General features: G+C 41.1%; 1 pseudogene; it reads left to right on the top strand.

Moving 5' to 3' along the window:
- The first annotated feature begins 381 nt into the window (after nucleotides 1-381).
- Nucleotides 382-3,826, top strand: LOC132428774 (elongation factor 1-alpha 1 pseudogene; annotated as a pseudogene).
- The last annotated feature ends 15,227 nt before the right edge of the window (nucleotides 3,827-19,053 follow it).

Genomic DNA, 19,053 nt, shown 5'->3' with positions numbered 1-19,053 from the left:
TGATTTGCATAGTTTACTAAAAAAAAGAACACAGGAGAAGATATCGGTGGGAGAGGCAGTGAGGGATAGGGCATGGATGTAATCATTTGGAAGAAGGTCCTGGAGCTGACACTGGGACTCTAGCCACAGGAGACTCTGCTGGTCCCAGGGCCTGTGGGACAGGTGCGTGGGGCAGTGCCCTGAGGAGAATACCCACGTGGGAGGCTGGGAGAGCTGCCAGCGCTGCTTGTCAGAGAGGTCAGGCAGAGAGTATTCCACTGGGAGAGAATGGTCCACGTGTGTGTTCTGGGACTGCCCTTCCTCGTCCCCTCCCTCCTAGGGACCAGCTCTTCCCCTCAGAGCCTGCTTTCTTCAACTGCCCTCTTCCCCATGGCCGCCACCATGACTCGAGCTCCTGCTTCCAACTTTGCTGGCTCAGGGGGAACCAGCAACCTGTAGGGAAACTTTTCTCTTAAAAGCACATAACTAAGACTGAGCCAGCACTGGAAACCACTGTGCTGAGGGAGCATGATGGTAGAGATCCATGGTGTTGACATTGATCAAGATCTCTACTCTTCCCAGCACTGGGCAAAACCCCTGGGGAACAAAGGTGAATGAGACCCAGTCCTTGCCTTCAAGGGCTTCAGAGACCAGCACATTAACGGTCTCAGGGTGTAGAGGTTGCAGTTGGGTCATCAATGGAGGATCCGGAGAAAAAGGACTGATTGATGTCTTCCGGGAGCATTGTGGACACTGCCTCCAAGAAGGAACTTTTTGCACTGGGCCAGGGGGTGAGCAGGTTTTCTAGGCAGACGGGAGCAGAGGATAGCATGGGGTATAGGGTAGGGAGGGCATTCTCAACAAAGGAAAACCGCAGGAAGCAAGTCATGAACAGGTGGAAGTACCAGCCAGGAAGAACATGTGGTTTGGTATAGAATATAAGGGAGCAGAGGGGTGGGTGTGGCAGGAGAAGAACCTGGACAGGAAGACTGAGACTAAACTATGAAGGACCCAGTGACTTAGGCGAGTTTTGAGTATCCTTGTGCCATATTGTGCAATAGAATTTCCTGTGATGGTGTTTATATCTGTCCCGTCCAGTATGGTAGCTCTTAGTCACATGTGGTTACTCAGCACTTGAAATGTCGTGTGGATAAGGAATTGAATTTTTACTTTGTCTTATTTATGTTTCAAATTAAATAGCCACATGTGGCTAGTGGCTACTGCATGGGACACGGGAAGTCATTTGTTCCTCACGATAACTCAATGAGTCGGACAGAGATCACCTGTCCAGTTTTCAGGCAAGCTGGGGTTCTAGAAGATTATGTGACCTGCCCAAAGTTACATGAATATTAAATGACAGAACCAGGGTTTGCATACAGATTTCCTCTATAGGAAGCTATTTATGGTTACTGCCCTGGGCAACATGAGGCTCTGATACGCCTTCCGTCATTAAGAATAAAAGTTTGCAGTTGTAGTCTTTGAAAACTGGTCCCTGTTGGTTAGGTAGGGGAGCTCTGTTATCACACCTAAGTTCCTGCCACAGTGGAACAACACAAATACACAATCAGAGGGAAGGATGGCGCAGGGGGGTGAGGCTGTCGTAGGGGTAATGGGAGGACCACTGGGTTCTTCTCTTGATTCTGTCGAATGGCAAAATCCAGGTGTGGATCTTGGACTAGTTACCTATGACCTGTGGGACGGAGCATCTTTATTGATGGAATGAAGAGGCTCGCCAAGATGACCCCATGGTCCTTTCCACCCCACTTTTGGGAACTAAGACTCGGTAGAAGCCATGCTCTGGAATTCTTACAGCTCAGACACCTGCTGGTGGGGCCGATCCCATATGAAGGTGAGCATGCAGCTCAGCCTCTTGTCCAGAGGCCCTGGGTGTGAGATAGATTCAAGGTTCCAATATAGCAAACACAGCTCCAATACAATTCAGCTTCATCCTCAGCAGGGATGAGGGACAAAGTCCAGGAATTCAAGTAGAGCTGTCACTCGGGTTAGATTAAGGACCTGGGCAGGAGGGAGGTCTGGCTTCTGATAGCACAAGGGTGAGGAGGCCCCACTAATGAACAATGTAAAAGTTCTGGAAAGTTTGAAGCTATGAGAAAAAAATATAGATAGTATTGCTTTTTAAGCACTTAATTTTTTTTTCTTTTTTTTCCTGAACTCAAAATAAGAAGCATCTACTAACTCGAGTGTTTTTAAGATGATCACATTTGGTATTTTTGAGAAGACAATTGAGCCTGAAAACAACAAAAGGATTTGCGGGAAAAAAACACTGGCTTTTGACCTTGGTATCCTCATTTTTACTGAAAATTAGTATTTCTGTTCCTTCATTCCCTGTAGGCCTTGGCATTGCTGCAGATGCTTACAGCCATGGAGGGGCATATGGTGGGGAGTCCAGCACCCGCCTGGATTTGCTTAGCATGAGGTCTTATCTGTGTCAAGCACAGGATTCCTTTCCTGGGCTTTGAGTCCCTGAAGAACTGGAAATTCTGTGTCCCATTTCATCTCACCTGGCTGCATTTTTTTCCCTGCCACCTCTCCTGCCTTGTACAGAGAAGCCACAGGTCATCAGTCATAACTGAACTACTTCTATATCCAAAGTTTGGAGAAATGGGAAATTTAAAGATCTTCAAGGCAGATAGACAAAGTCCTTAAAGGAGACTGGAGAGGTAGGGCTGGGGCTTAGTGTGTCCTGCCGTCTGTGCCCAATTGTGCATTGTACATAGGGTAGTCGGAAAAAATACAGGAAATGCAGTCAAATTTGCATTTCAAATCAATAATGAATCATTTATTTAATATAAGCATGTCCCCAATATTGCATACATTGTTGATTTGAAAATTTATATTTAACTGAGCATATTGGATTTTTGTTAAATCTGGCAAAACTTAATTGCACATCCTCTTGGCCTACATTTTACACGATTACTGTGGAGGCAACTAGCTCAGAGCCCCCAGCAGTCCTCATCTAAGCTGCCTCTTGTATCCTTTGCTTCTTGCTGACACTTCTCTGCTGTTACTGTATAGGAAACTCCTGGTCATTGGTGAGGTACAGACCATGAAGGGTAAGGGAGTTAACCGCCATGGGACAACCTCTGACCAGTGGGATGGGAGTTGATGGAAAAATGTTTGTCTCTTTCCATCCCTCCGTAGCATGGAATTATGAGTGCGTTCTATACGGCTCTTCAGAAGATACCAGTGAGACAGCGGTTTCCTGCACCATGAAGCTTTGCGTAAAGCTCTTCCTGGGGACCATGTGGGCTTCAATGTCAAGAACGTGTATGTCAAAGATGTTCATCATGGCAGTGTGGCTGGTGACAGCAAAAATGACCCACCGATGGAAGCAGCTGGCTTCACAGCTCAGGTGATTATCTTGAATCATCAAGGCCAAATCTGGATATGCACCTGTGCTGGATTGTCACATAGCTGGATTGTCACACAGCTTACATTGCTTGCAAGTTTGCTGAGCTGAAGGAGAAGATTGATTTTCCTTCTGGGACAAAGCTGGAAGATGGCCCCAAAGTTTTGAAATCTGGTGATGCTGACATCGTTGATATGGTTCCTGGCAAACCCATGTGTTTTGAGAGCTTCTCTGACTATCCTCCTCTGGGCCATTTTGCTGTTAGAGACACGAGACAGATGGTTGCTGTGGGTGTCATCAAAGCAGTGGACAAGAAGGCAGCTGGAGCTGGCAAGGTCACCAAGTCTGCCCAGAAAGCTCAAAAGGCTAAATGAACATTATCCCCAATACCTGCCACCCCAGTCTTAATCAGTGGTGGAAGAACGGTCCCAGAACAATTTGTCTCAACTGGCCGTTTAAGTTTAATAGCAAAAGACTGGTTAATGATAACAGTGCATCATAAAACCTTCGGAAGGAAAGGAGAATGTGTTGTGGACTATTTGTTTTGTGTGTGGCAGTTTTAAGTTATTAGCTTTTAAAATCAGTACTTTATTTATTTTTACATCTTTATTGGAGTATAATTGCTTTACAATGATGTGTTATTTTCTGCTTTATAACAAAGTGAATCAGTTATACATATACATATGTTCCCATATCTCTTCCCTCTTGTATCTCCCTCCCTCCCACCCTCCCTATCCCACCCCTCTAGGTGGTCACAAAGCACGGAGCTGATCTCCCTGTGCTATGCAGCTGCTTCCCACTAGCTGTCTACCTTACGTTTGGTAGTGTATATATGTCCATGCCTCTCTCTTGCTTTGTCACAGCTTACCCTTCCTGCTCCCTATATCCTCAAGTCCATTCTCTAGTAGGTCTGTGTCTTTATTCCTGTCTTACCCCTAGGTTCTTCATGCCTTTTTTCCCTTAAATTCCATATATATGTGTTAGCATACAGTATTTGTCTTTCTCTTTCTGACTTACTTCACTCTGTATGACAGACTGTAGGTCTATCCACCTCATTACAAATAGCTCAATTTTGTTTCTTTTTATGGCTGAGTAATATTCCATTGTATATATGTGCCACATCTTCTTAATCCATTCATCTGATGATGGACACTTAGGTTGTTTCCATCTCTGGGATATTGTAAATAGAACTGCAATGAACATTTTGGTACATGACTCTTTTTGAATTATGGTTTTCTCAGGGTATATGCCCAGTAGTGGGATTGCTGGGTCATATGGTAGTTCTATTTGTACTTTTTTAAGGAACCTCCATACTGTTCTCCATAATGGCTGTACCAATTCACATTCCCACCAGCAGTGCAAGAGTGTTCCCTTTTCTCCACACCATATCCAGCATTTATTGTTTTCAGATATTTTGATGATGGCCATTCTGACTGGTGTGAGATGATATCTCATTGTAGTTTTGATTTGCATTTCTCTAATGATTAATGATGTTGAGCATTCTTTCATGTGTTTGTTGGCAGTCTGTATATCTTCTTTGGAGAAATGCCTATTTAGGTCTTCTGCCCATTTTCGGATTGGATTGTTTGCTTATTTGTTATTGAACTGCATGAGCTGCTGGTAAATTTTGGAAATTAATCCTTTGTCAGTTGCTTCATTTGCAAATATTTTCTCCCATTCTGAGGGTTGTCTTTTGGTCTTGTTTATGGTTTCCTTTGCTGTGCAAAAGCTTTTAAGCTTCATTAGGTCCCATTTGTTTATTTTTGTTTTTATTTCCATTTCTCTACAAGGTGGGTCAACTTGCTGTGATTTATGTCATAGAGTGTTCTGCCTATGTTTTCCTCTAAGAGTTTGATAGTTTCTGGCCTTACATTTAGGTTTTTAATCCATTTTGAGCTTATTTTTGTGTATGGTGTGATCTAATCTCATACTTTTACATGTACCTGTCCAGTTTTCCCAGCACCACTTATTGAAGAGGTTGTCCTTTCTCCACTGTACACTCCTGCCTCCTTTATCAAAGATAAGGTGACCATATGTGCATGGGTTTATCTCTGGGCTTTCTATACTGTTCCATTGATCTATATTTCTGTTTTTGTGCCAGTACCATACTGTCTTGATTACTGTAGCTTTGTAGTATAGTCTGAAGTCAGGGAGCCTGATTTCTCCAGCTCCATTTTTTGTTCTCAAGATTGCTTTGGCTATTCGGGGTCTTTTGTGTTTCCATACAAATTGTGAAATTTTTTGTTCTAGTTCTGTGAAAAATGCCAGTGGTAGTTTGATAGGGATTGCATTAATCTGTAGATTGCTTTGGGTAGTAGAGTCATTTTCACAATGTTGATTCTTCCAATCCAAGAACATGGTATATCTCTCCATCTGTTCGTGTCATCTTTAATTTCTTTCATCAGTGTCTTATAATTTTCTGCATACAGGTCTTTTGTCTCCTTAAGTAGGTTTATTCCTAGATATTTTATTCTTTTTGTTGCAATGGTAAATGGGAGTGTTTTCTTGATTTCACTTTCAGATTTTTCATCATTAGTGTATAGGAACGCCAGAGATTTCTGTGCATTAATTTTGTATCCTGCTACTTTACCAAATTCATTGATTAGCTCTAGTAGTTTTCTGGTAGCATCTTTAGGATTCTCTGTGTATAGTATCATGTCATCTGCAAACAGTGACAGCTTTACTTCTTCTTTTCTGATTCGGATTCCTTTTATTTCCTTTTCTTCTCTGATTGCTGTGGCTAAAACTTCCAAAACTATGTTGAATAAGAGAGGTGAGAGGGGACAACCTTGTCTTGTTCCTGATCTTAGTGGAAATGCTTTCAGTTTTTCACCATTGAGGATGATGTTGGCTGTGGGTTTGTCATATATGGCCTTTATTATGTTGAGGAAAGTTCCCTCTATGCCTACTCTCTGCAGGGTTTTTATCATAAATGGGTGTTGAATTTTGTCAAAAGCTTTCTCTGCATCTATTGAGATGATCATATGGTTTTTCTCCTTCAATTTGTTAATATGGTTTATCACTTTGATCAATTTGCTTATATTGAAGAATCCTTTCATTCCTGGAATAAACCCCACTTGATCATGGTGTATGATCCTTTTAATGTGCTGTTGGTTTCTGTTTGCTAGTATTTTGTTGAGGATTTTTGCATCTATGTTCATCAGTGATATTGGCCTGTAGTTTTCTTTTTTTGTGACATCCTGGTCTGGTTTTGGTATCAAGGTGATAGTGACCTCATAGAATGAGTTTGGGAGTGTTCCTCCCTCTAGTACTTTTTAATGGAAACAACTTGACCAAAAATCTGTCACAGAATTTGAGACCCATTTAAAAATTTAATGAGAAAAAAACCCCAAAAACCAAAAAACTCAGTTTCCTGCCACGGTGACCAGCTCAATAATTTACTCTTGTGTTAACCTGTCTGCCTTCTTCCCTCCCTCCCTCCCTCCCTCCCTCCCCTCCCCTCCTTCTTTTCTTCCTCCTGTTGCCTCACTCCTGTTTCCTGGGATCACTTCAAAAACTAAGCCTCCTGCACTCAAACCCTTGGCTCAGGTTCCCCTCTCAGAGGGGAAGCTCAGGTTAAGAGAGGTTTACTGGGGCTTCTTCTGGAAGGAGAAACTAGATCTCAGAGCTGTATAGAATTTTAGCAAATTTGGACTGGAAGAATCCTGAGAGATCATATAGCACACCCACTCATTTTAGAGACATGGAAACAGGCCAGGGACTTACCCATGATCATCCCCCAGCCCTCCCAGCCCAGGGATAATCTGGAATTTCTGTTCTTTATGAGGTGAACTAATCTATATAAACACACAGTGCTTAACACACAGCAGGTGCATGGTAAATGTGAAAATGGAATGACATGGGGAGGGGAGTGGATAAAGGTCTGCTGTGAGAGTGGACAGAATGTTTCCATATGTCTCGGTGGCAAGACTCTGTCTCTAGGATCCTGGCTCTTGCCACCTGTTGCTGCTCCTCTGGACTCTTTGCACAGATGATGTCAAGGTAACTCTGTATGATTAAAGGCATCCCAAGAAAGTCAGCCCTTAAGGAAAAGGGACTCAGTGACAAATCTTAGTGGAAACACTTATTCCTCCATTTCTGCACCAGGGGCCGAGAGTTTAGACAAAGGCAACCAGTGTTCCCTAGGGATTGCTTAGAGCCTTTCTGGATCAACCCAACTAATATAATTTAGTTCAATTCCACAAATTTTTGTGCCAGGAACTGCCTAGGTCTGAAGAGTCACTAATAGACTGGCCTGTGCTGCAGGAGACTCATAGTCCTGTGGCTCATAAAAGCAGCCCTCCTGAGAAGGGAGTTCTGGGCCCAATTTATTAAACCAAACTGTTGAGATGGATACCCCCTAACCTGTAAGAAAGCACCTGCACCAGGGAGAATAGAAGAAATAAATGACATAGGAGAAGGAAGAAAGTCCATACGTGTTACATGCTTTCTCCATGACAGGGGTTAGGTCTTCAGAGCAACCTCTCCTGTGCTCTGTTCATGATGTTGATGAAGTTGTGCTAACTGGACTTGTTGGCAGGAAGTGGCCTTGCTAAGACACATGCTTACCGAAAAGTGGGAATTAAACTCCACAAAGATTCAAAACCCCATTTGTTAAAAGATCAAGTCCATTTTAAGGGGTACAGTGGTTTGGAGCATACCCAAACACCCCCTCTAGGGTGAATGATGAATTGTTGTATCTTGGGCCCTCAAACATTCTACCTCTACTGCGAACTCGCTCTGGTCTCCTCATGCTGATGGTCTGGCAGGCAAAGAAAATAAATTATTACTGTACTGGTGGGGGTAATTGACCTTGATAGATATGAGGAACTATGGTGGCTTCTATACAGCAAAGGGCAGGGAGATTCCTCTCCCTGCCAGGTATATTCCATCTCAATATACCTGGAATTCATGGAATTCACCAGGTATCACTTCATGCTTTCTTGCTCAGTGATATAAGTGGATGAGCAATTCTGACATCCATGGCCTAACAAGGGAAAGACAACTAAAGATGCAGACTCTTCTCTGAAGGGCCTGTGATGCCCCATTAGGAAAGCAATGCAGACCAATCAAAGTGCTGACTGAGGGAGGGAATCTAGAAAGGATGGTGGAGGAAGGGGGTGATGAACATTAATTATGCCTTCAGGACAGCTATAGCAGTAGGGAGTGTAGCTGGTTTCACTAACTCTCTTTTATTAATTATTTGGGGAGTTGTGGCTGGCCACCATCCTGAAGGAGACTGTGATAAATTAGATTTAAGGGAGGGAGGGCATGAACAGATCTGAGTGGTAAAAGGGGTAGATTGTATCAGTCACTTCTTGAGCATCACTTTACATCCTCTTGGGCTCACTTCTTCTAGCCACTGCTGCAGTGACCTCTCCCACAGAGGTTTCGACCTACTTCACAAAGATGGAACCTCATTCTCCTACCATGTTCCTCTTGCTATCTGTCCTGGGTTTTCTAACGGTACAGTATGGGACACCCATGGGAAGCCCTTAGGCACTGCTATATAGGCAACCTGGATGTGCAGAGCAATGAACACCTTGGGGTGGGGGCAGCCCTTAACCAATGGGGGATGGTTACGGATAAGTAAATGCTCCTCCCTTTTCTTCTCTCAGATGGACAATCTAAGATACAATTCATAAGGTTTTTCAGATGGATGCAGTATCGACCATTCACTCCCTTAACAGTTTTGATAACGTATCCTAATATTGGCTCTCTCTTCTTCCGTTTCATTTCCCTGTTCCTTACTCCTGATCCTAGGATCACAATCCTGAATAAACCATGCACACAGAAGTCTTCATTTAGGGCTCTGCTTTCTCTGGGTAATCCAGCTTAAGAAACATTCCCAGGTTTGCTCTTTGGAGCTGTGAGACTTCAGGATAGTTACTTAATCTTTTAAATCCTGTCCCCCCTGCCTTCCATCGCCCCTGGAGGGAGATGTTCCCCGAAGCACTTGGAATCCTGGAATTAGAGCAAAATGGGGCTCTGTTAGAGAAGAAGAGGGAAAGAAAGAAATGGTTATTGGTAGGTGGACAAGTCAGGGATCTGGGGGGTAGAAAATAACTGGTATACTCAGAAGGAATGGTTGAAAAGAGTTCAGCAAAGAACTATGCAGTGCGGTCATTGTTGAGGGAAACCAGGAGGAGGAGGTGAAGTACACAGTGACTGGTACTGTAGGAGGCTGCTCTCATCCCTGGGTGTATTGTTGTCAGGTAGCTACAAGAGATAGCTGCCTGGCAGATGCTATGGTTTTTGCTAGAAGAATTCAGCCACTGTCAAGCTCAAGACCTGCAGGGAGAGAGTCGGGGGATAAATAGCCTAACTTTTCTTTCCTCCCACCTTCTATCTCCTACTGATAGGTTCCGTTGGTTGAATCCAACCAGAGGCTAGAGGACAAGGAGGCTTGATTGGTCCAGTCCATACAGGTCAGCCTCCTGGGGCACAAAGCAGGTTGGAGAATGGAGCTGAAGAGTCAAATGGAGAACATCTAGTCTAGTGGAAAGCAAGCATCTGTCCCAGTAACTTTATTTAAAACTTATAACTATAGTAACATATACAACTGGCATGGACAAATTTAGGAACACAACTGACTCTTGATAAACAAACAACTCAATCAGTGAGAACAGACATGCATTAGGGCATGAGAGCATGGCCCAGTAGCCATGAGCAATCAGTGTACTCTGGGTTTGTCTGGTTTACTTCTCAGTGGAAATGGAGGGTATTGGTTCAGTCTGTGAGTCAGTTAGAGGAGATGGGTTAGGAGAGTTTTCCTATTTTACCTCCCTTCTTTCCTGGGGTGGATAAAGAGCAGACAAGATTCTGTTAAGTACAGTTTAGTATTGTTTATTAAGTATTTCCAATGTACCTATTATTGAGAAATAGATACTGTAGGGAAAAACAGATGAAGGATAAGATATGGCCTCAAGCCTCCTGGAGTTTACATTCTAGGTGGAGGGATAAATTCCATAGATGAAACAGAATAATAAACAAGAGAGAGAATTGAAATGCTGAGGTGTGGGATCAAGATGAATCACAAGGAATTTGACCAAGGTGCACCACATCCAAGTCTATGATTTCTACAGGGTCTTCAAGGGCCTCCCACCTGGATGGGATGTGGTTAAAGCCTTATGCATGAGTTTGGAGACCAGGGTGTGCCTAATCAAAATTGGGCAATGGGACTAGAAAGAATGTATCATACTTGGACATTCGATTTCCTCACTTTTGGGTGGAGGTCTCTTGGATCTCCTTGTCTTAACTATGTCTGTTGAAGGCTCATGTTGGGTTTCTCAGGGCCCAGACTGATGAGGGGTCATGGGCTAGAATAGGCACTTGGGAATCCTTTGCTCTTTGCAGATATTGCATGTGTGCAGGGCCAAGGAGGAGAGCCATTTGCAAGGCTGGTGAGTGGTGTTCACTCCATAGGTGATGGGGATGGATAAGAGGTCTAGTATCCTCACTGGCCTTGCTCTCTACACACTGAAAGGGAAGGTGAAGTGTTAAACTCATCATTATCCCTCAAGAGTTAGAGCAGGATTTCACAAAGTGTGTTCTCTGGGACATAAATGTCCAGGAAATGATAAGAAAAAATTCATGAAAGAAAAGGGTTCCTTTGCTGAGTAAGTCTAGGAAACACTAGATTAAACAAAGTTAAATAAGGTTTCCTTTGCAAGGTCTCTCAGAGTCTTGAATGTGATGCTGTGTATTATGAAATTCTTGCAAGGGGCTAGCAATGGCACGCAGAGATTCCCAAACTTTTTTGATCAAAAGAACACCTTTTTTAGGAACACCCAAGAATATCTCTTGGAACACTAGCACTCTGAGGAACAGTTTCAGAAATGCTTAATATGTGGGGAATTTGCCTTCTAAATAGGGACCCTGCAACAGAGCACAATGTTTAACACCACAGGATTTCTACTAATACATAGCTTTTCAGGTACCAATGGGAAGTTGGGGGGATTCCCTCAGCATTCCTGGAACCTCCCCTTTCCTCCATTGGGTTGAAGAGTGGGCAACATTGAGGGAGGGCTTTAGGTGAGGGGGTAGGTAGCAGAGAGAGTTCCTGCTGATGGACAGAACAAAAGAAGCCAGAGGTAGGGAATTTGGGAACCTCCTTCATAAAGGGCTAAAAGAACCTGGGGAGAAGAAATGTGGGGTTTCCAAGATGGTGGGACTTGGGAGATCCTGAAGTGATCCTCTCCTTCCTTAAAAAGGCTTTCACTTCCTACTCTCAAGCCAGCAGTGCATATTTTATTCCACATCCCCTCTCCCCAGGAAGCAGGAAGAGACTGAAGATGCAAGAATCTATTGCATCTAGAATCTGTATTTTTACCAGGGTTTCTAAGTGTGTGGAATTGTCTGGCAACTATAGGTCCATGAGGAAGGAAACCCCCCCCAGCATACTTGAGATGCTGAAATATTTTACTCAAAGCCTCAGTGCAATCACCATGAGAAATAGACAAGAACAACTGGCTTTGGCTTAAAAATAGGAAGGTTCAGAGGTCACAGAAACCCCCAAGTCTGGATCTTTGGGTTAAATGTATTGAGTTGAACCATGATAAAATTGCCCTTTTCCCTAGGTCAGAAATTGTTGAATATTGACCATTTTATATGGGTCAGCCTATATCTGGCAAACATTTATGGGAGAGCCAGAGGGAGAAGAATGTGAGTGAGTGTGTGTGTGTGTGTGTGTGTGTGTGTGTGTGTGTGTGTATGTGTGTGTGTGTAGCGAGTACATTGCTGGGAGGCTAGTCTTATATGTAACAGAAATAGTTTCCTTGCTGATAAAAAGGTGGAAGAGAAAGGCTCTCTTGGGCATATTTCCAATGGGTGAACAACAAGATTAGAAGTTCATCAAGGAGATAAAGGTGGAGGTTGTTGGGGACTGGCTTTTAGGATTAGGTGTAGAAAGACACTGGGCACACTGTTGGTCTCTAGGAGCAAGGCATGGGCACCTGGGTCTGACAATGTATTAAGTCACAAGTTGTTAGTGACTTAGACACGAAAAAGAGTGAAATAAAGAGTCACTCTAATTAGAGAAATTGAACCAACCCTTTAGGGTGGTGGCTTATTCCTTACTCCTTGGCCTGTCCCTTCATTTCTCCTCCCAGTACACCTGAAAATCTAAGTGGTGGGATGTAGGGTAGGACTGGGAACAAGGTATAGAGAGAGACAGTTAACATAGGGGAGTGTGGGGAATTTCCATGCCCATCACCTCAGCTAGTCCTTTTGGAGGATGAACACAGCTGTTATAATGGTAAGTTTCCGAATTTCCTAATTTCCATAATACTTTAAAACTTACAAAACAGCCCACAGATATTATCTCATTTATTCTGATTTTCAAACAACCTTTGGAAATGGTATTGCAATTCCCATTTTCCAGATAGGAGATCATGGCTCAGAGAACAAATTCCCCAAGAATGGTAATTGGCAGAATCAGGTTCAAACCTGTACCTTTGGACTCCAAATGGAATATTGGTTTAGTTTGATCTCATGGAGCGTGACCAAGGTCATCACATAACCAGGAAGTCCTAAGGCAAAACAGTTGTTCAGGGACCAGGCAGGTAATAGGTTTGAGTGAAGCTGGTTGGTTATAGGCAATAGGGAGTGGTGGGGACTGTGGCTCAGGATTGGTGAGTCTAAATCCTGCCAGAGGGTGTAGTCACTACTCAGCTCCAGGTGATTATTGCCAGGAAGATGTGCCAGTCTGATTTTTTTTGAGAGAAACTGGAAGTTCAATTAAATAAGTGTTTACTGAGTGTCTACTATGCACCAGGCACCAGGGTAAAGCAGTGAATAAAATGGATAAAAAATTCTAGATTTTTATGTGAGCTTGTCCAATTTTTAAGTGTTGGGAACTGATAGAAAATTTAGAAAACATTATTCAGGCCAAAAAAACACATCTGTGAGTTACATTTGGCCTGTAGGTTGCCAGTTTGTGACTTCAGTTCAAAAACTTTGATGAACCAAGTGTTCTCCAAAAAGGGGACTGTGCAGAAGGGTCCATTAGGTCCAGGGAAGAAACTGTTAACACTTTTATTCATACTGGTCTTTTATCTCGTCCTTTAAAAATTCTTATTTTTGTGAATACTCTATCATAAACATAACTAATCCGTGTATAGCACATGTATGTCCTTATAAATATTTCAGTAGATATTATTTCTATTTAAATAACAATAGATCTTATAATATTTCAATAGATATATTAAGGGCACATGATTAAAGTACTTTATTGATAGTGATGTGGATCAGGAAAAGTTCAAGACCACTGGAAATAGTCTTTACAAAGCAGATATTTGTACACTCCCTGCCTGAAACAGGGATAAAGCTGTAGACTTCAGTTTAGTGTCCAGAGGGCTTCCGGGAATGTGGGAGTGGGCAGAATGTCTATAGCAAGATTGACTAAACACAAACCATCCCGCTGTTCCTTCTGCCAGAGCGGCTGTCCTATGAGTGAAAACTGTGGGCCTTGCTGAGTGATGGAAGAAACAACTGGATGATGGGGTCAGTTCAGGGTAGAACTCCCCTGCCAAGGTTATGGGGCTCTTATAGTCATGATTGTTTTTACTTCTTAGAAAATGAAACATGCTTGTGAGACTGTAGCTGTACTGGAGAAATGAGGAGGGAGGGGTCATATAATACTCACCCTTAAGTGTCAGGAGGTTATTATGGGAAAGCAGGTGATCAGAGACTCATCAACTTCTCTGTGGACAGAACATGAATAGGTGAATGTAAACTAATAGAGAGATTTGGGTTACAACTACAGAAGATATTTCTTTTTTTAAACCACTTTTAAAACACTGAAGTATAGTTAATTTACAAGTGTTAGTTTCAGGTGTACAGAAAGATGATTGAGTTATATATTATATATATATATTGTTTTGCAGATTCTTTTCCATTATAGGTTATTACAAGATATTGAATATATTTCCTTGTGCTATATAGTAAGTCCTTGTTTTTTACCTATTTTATATATAGCAGCAAGTATATATTAATTCCAAACTCCTAATTTATCTTCCCCTTCCCCCACATATCCCCTTTGGTAACCAAAGTTTGTTTTACAGAAGATATTTCTGAGAGTGAGCTTTGTCTGAATCCTGTTCTAAAGCCTGTCTTGACCACTGTACCCCCCATCTGTCAGTAGAGTGGCAACGTTATGTCCTGAAAAGAGCACAGGACGAGGAGCCAGAAAATGAGTGCTCTAGTTCTGAAGAGACCTTTGGATGTCCCTGACCTTAGACAATGCCAGATCTGTCTTTCTCTGGATCTCTCTTTCCTCTCTTGGATAAAGAAGGGTGTGGTCTATGGTCTCTGAGCTTCTTTCTTCTACTTCGAACTTTAGTCTCATGCTAAGAGTCGGAGTGCTGGAAAGTGGTCACTAGGTGTTGCAAAGTGTTTTCTCGGGACAGAACAAGTTCTCTCTAACCCAGGTCAGTATACTAGCTGTTATAGCAAACAGATTGCAAAATGTATACTGGTTCTTATATGATAGAAGCTTATTTGTTGTTCACAAAAATTGTAAATATGTTTTCTTGATTGGTAACTGTTTTCCTCCAAGTATTGATAGAAGGATCTATGATTTTTCTATCTTGAAGTTCCACCATATTCAATACATGGCTCTAAGGTTGCCAGGCTCATCTACATCAGGCTGATAGGAGGGGGAAAATCATGGACAATTAAGCCTGGTATATTTTTATGGGCCAGACTGGGAAGGGTGTGCATTAATTCTGCTCAAATTCTATTGACTAGAAATCAGTCACAAGGAAATGCTTAACTACAAAGGGAAGCTGGGATATGTAATTTTCCAAAAAAGAGGAAATGGATTTGGACAATGAGAACCCGTTATGCCACAGAGAGGAGAGCTAAAAAGATAAAGGATCATATGGTGTGGAAAAGGGTAGGATGAGAGTGATGTTAATTATCTTCCTGTTTATAAAGAGCTTGGAGCAGTCCTCAGCTGAAGAATGGCAGGACCTCGGCTTAAAAGATTTCCTGCGCCACAGGGAAGAGCTCTGAGCTAAGACTTAAGACACGCAAGGTTCTATTTTTGGTTGTGTCTTGACGTAGCTACGGGACTGAACAGAATTTACTTCACTATTGTGCTTCAGTTTCCTCATCTGTAAATGGCAACCAAAATACAGAACTGACACGATTTTCTGAGGAGTCAGGTGTAACAACATCATGCAGATTTTAGAAAAATTACAAGAGTGATTACTACAGAGAGTGAACTTAAACTGCTGGTAGAGAAAATTAAGTTAGATGAGAAAATAAAACTTCCCCCATAGTGGAACATGAGAAACTTTTAGGGAATGTGTAACTTTAAGAAATCAATGTGAATTTAAAGTGATGAAAGGGAAAAACCTACAAACAAGGTTACTCTACCCAGCAAGATCTCATTCAGATTCAGTGGAGATATTAAAACCTTTAGAGACAAGCAAAAGTTAAGAGAATTCAGCACCACCAAACCAGCTTTACAACAAATGCTAAAGGAATTTCTCTAGGCAGGGAACACAAGAGAAGGAAAAGACCTACAAAAACAAACCCAAAACAATTAAGAAAATGGTAATAGGAACATACATATCAATAATTACCTTAAATGTAAATGGATTAAATGCTCCAACCAAAAGACATAGACTGGCTGAATGGATACAAAAACAAGACCCATATATATGCTGTCTACAAGAGACCCACTTCAGACCTAGGGACACATACAGACTGAAAGTGAGGGGATGGAAAAAGACATTCCATGCAAATGGAAATCAAAAGAAAGCTGGAGTAACAATTCTCATATCAGACAAAATGGACTTTAAAATAAAGACTATTACAAGAGACAAAGAAGGACACTACATAATGATCAAGGGATCAATCCAAGAAGAAGATATTTCAATTGTAAATATTTATGCATCCAACATAGGAGCACCTCAATACATAAGGCAAATGCTAACAGTCATAAAAGGGGAAATCAACAGTAACACAATAATAGTAGGGGACCTTAACACCCACTTTCACCAATGGACAGATCATCCAAAATGAAAATAAATAAGGAACCACAAGCTGTAAATGACACATTAAACAAGATGGACTTAACTGATGTTTATAGGACATTCCATCCAAAAATGACAGAATACACTTTCTTCTCAAGTGCTCATGGAACATTCTCCAGGATAGATCATATCTTGGGTCACAAATCAAGCCTTGGTAAATTTAAGAAAATTGAAATCATATCAAGTATCTTTTCCAAACACAATGTTATGAGACTAGATATCAATTACAGGAAAAGATCTGTAAAAAATACAAACACATGGAGGCTAAAAAATACACTACTAAATAACCAAGAGAAGACTAAAGGAATCAAAGAGGAAATCAAAAAATACCTAGAAACAAATGACAATGAAAACAAGATGACAAAAACCTATGGGATGCAGTAAAAGCAGTTTTAAGAGGGAAGTTTATAGCAATACAATCCTACCTCAAGAAACAAGAAACATCTCAAATAAACAACCTAAACTTACAGCTAAAGCATTAGAGAAAGAAGGACAAAAAACCCCAAAGTTAGCAGAAGGAAAGAAACCATAAAGATCAGATCAGAAATAAATGAAAAAGAAATGAAAGAAACAATAGCCAAAATCAATAAAACTAAAAGCTGGTTCTTTGAGAAGATAAACAAAATTGATAAACCATTAGCCAGAGTCATTGAGGAAAAAAAAGGGAAAAGATTCAAATCAACAGAATTAGAAATGAAAAAGGAGAAGTAACTACTGACACTGCAGAAATACAAAGGATCCTGAGGGATTACTACAAGCAACTATATGCCAATAAAATGGACAACCTGGAAGAAATGGACAAATTCTTAGAAAAGCACAACCTTCCAAGACTGAACAAGGAAGAAATAGAAAATATAAGCAGACCAATCACAAGTACTGAAATTGAAACTGTGATGAAATATCTTCCAACAAACAAAAGTCCAGGACCAGATGGCTTCACAGGTGAATTCTATCAAATATTTAGGGAAGAGCTAACACGTATCCTTCTCAAACTCTTCCAAAATATAGCAGAGGAAGGAACACTCCCAATCTCATTCCACAAGGCCACAATTACCCTGATACCAAAACCAGACAAAGATGTCACAAAAAAAGAAAACTACAGGCCAATATCACTGATGAACATAGATGCATAGCAAACAGAATCCAACAGCACATTAAAAGGATTATACACCATGATCAAGTGGGGTTTATCCCAGGAATGCAAGTATTCTTCAATACATGCAAATCAGTTGATGTGATACACCATATTAACAAATTGAAGGAAAAAAGCCATATGATAATCTCAACAGATGCAGAAAAACCTTTCAAAAAAATTCAACACCCATTTATGATAAAAACCCTCTGGAAAGTGGGCATAGAGGGAACTTACCTCAACATAATAAAGGCCATATATGACAAACCCACAGCCAACATCGTTCTCAATGGTGAAAAACTGAAATAATTTCCTCTAAGATCAGGAACAAGACAAGGTTGCCCACTCTCACGACTATTATTCAACATAGTTTTGGAAGTTTTAGTCACAGCAATCAGAGAAGAAAAAGAAATAAAAGGAATCCAAATCAGAAAAGAAGTAATGCTGTCACTGTTTGCAGATGACATGATACTATACATAGAGAATCCTAAAGATGTCACCAGAAAACTACTAGAGCTAATCAATGAATTTGGTAAAGTAGCAGGATACAAAATTAATGCACAGAAATCTCTTGCATTCCTATACACTAATGATGAAAAATCTGAATGAGAAATTAAGGAAACACTCCCATTTACCATTGCAACAATGGTAATACCTAGGAATAAACCTACCTAAGGAGACAAAAGACCTGTATGCAGAAAACTATAAGGCACTGATGAAAGAAATTAAAGATGATACCCACAGATGGAAAGCTATACCATGTTCTTGGATTGGTAGAATCAACATTGTGAAAATGACTATACTACCCAAAGCCATCTACAGAACCAATGTAATCCCTATCAAACCAACAATGACATTGTTCACAGAACGAGAACAAAAAAAAATTTCACAATTTGTGCATTGTGCATAACCATAGCAATCTTGAGAAAGAAAAACGGAGCTGGAGGAATCAGGCTCCCTGACTTCAGACTATACTACAAAACTACAGTAATTAAGACAGTATAGTACTGGCACAAAAACAGAAATATAGATCTATGGAACAGGATAGAAAGCCCAGAGATAAACCCACACACATATGGTCACCTTATCTTTGATAAAGGAGGCAAGAATATACAATGGAGAAAAGACAGCCTCTTCAATAAGTGGTGCTGGGAAAACTGGACAGCTACATGTAAAAGAATGAAATTAGAACATTTCCTAACACCATACACAAAAATAAACTCAAAATGGATTAAAGACTCAAAATGGATAAATGTAAGTCAAGACAGTATAAAACTCTCAGAGGAAAACATAGGAAGAACACTCTATTACATAAATCACAGCCAGATCCTTTTTGACCCACCTTCTAGAGAAATGGAAATAAAAACAAAATAAATAAATGGGACCTAATGAAACTTAAAAGTTTTTGCACAGCAAAGGAAACCATAAACAAGACAAAAAGACAACCCTCAGAATGGGAGAAAATATTTTCAAATGAAGCAACTGACAAAGGATTAATCTCCAAAATATACAAGAAGCTTAATATCAAA

Source organism: Delphinus delphis, chromosome 7 (assembly GCF_949987515.2).
Source record: "Delphinus delphis chromosome 7, mDelDel1.2, whole genome shotgun sequence".
Lineage (NCBI taxonomy): Eukaryota > Metazoa > Chordata > Mammalia > Artiodactyla > Delphinidae > Delphinus > Delphinus delphis.
Note: the sequence above shows the minus strand (reverse complement) of the source record. Positions and strands in the feature narration are given on the sequence as shown.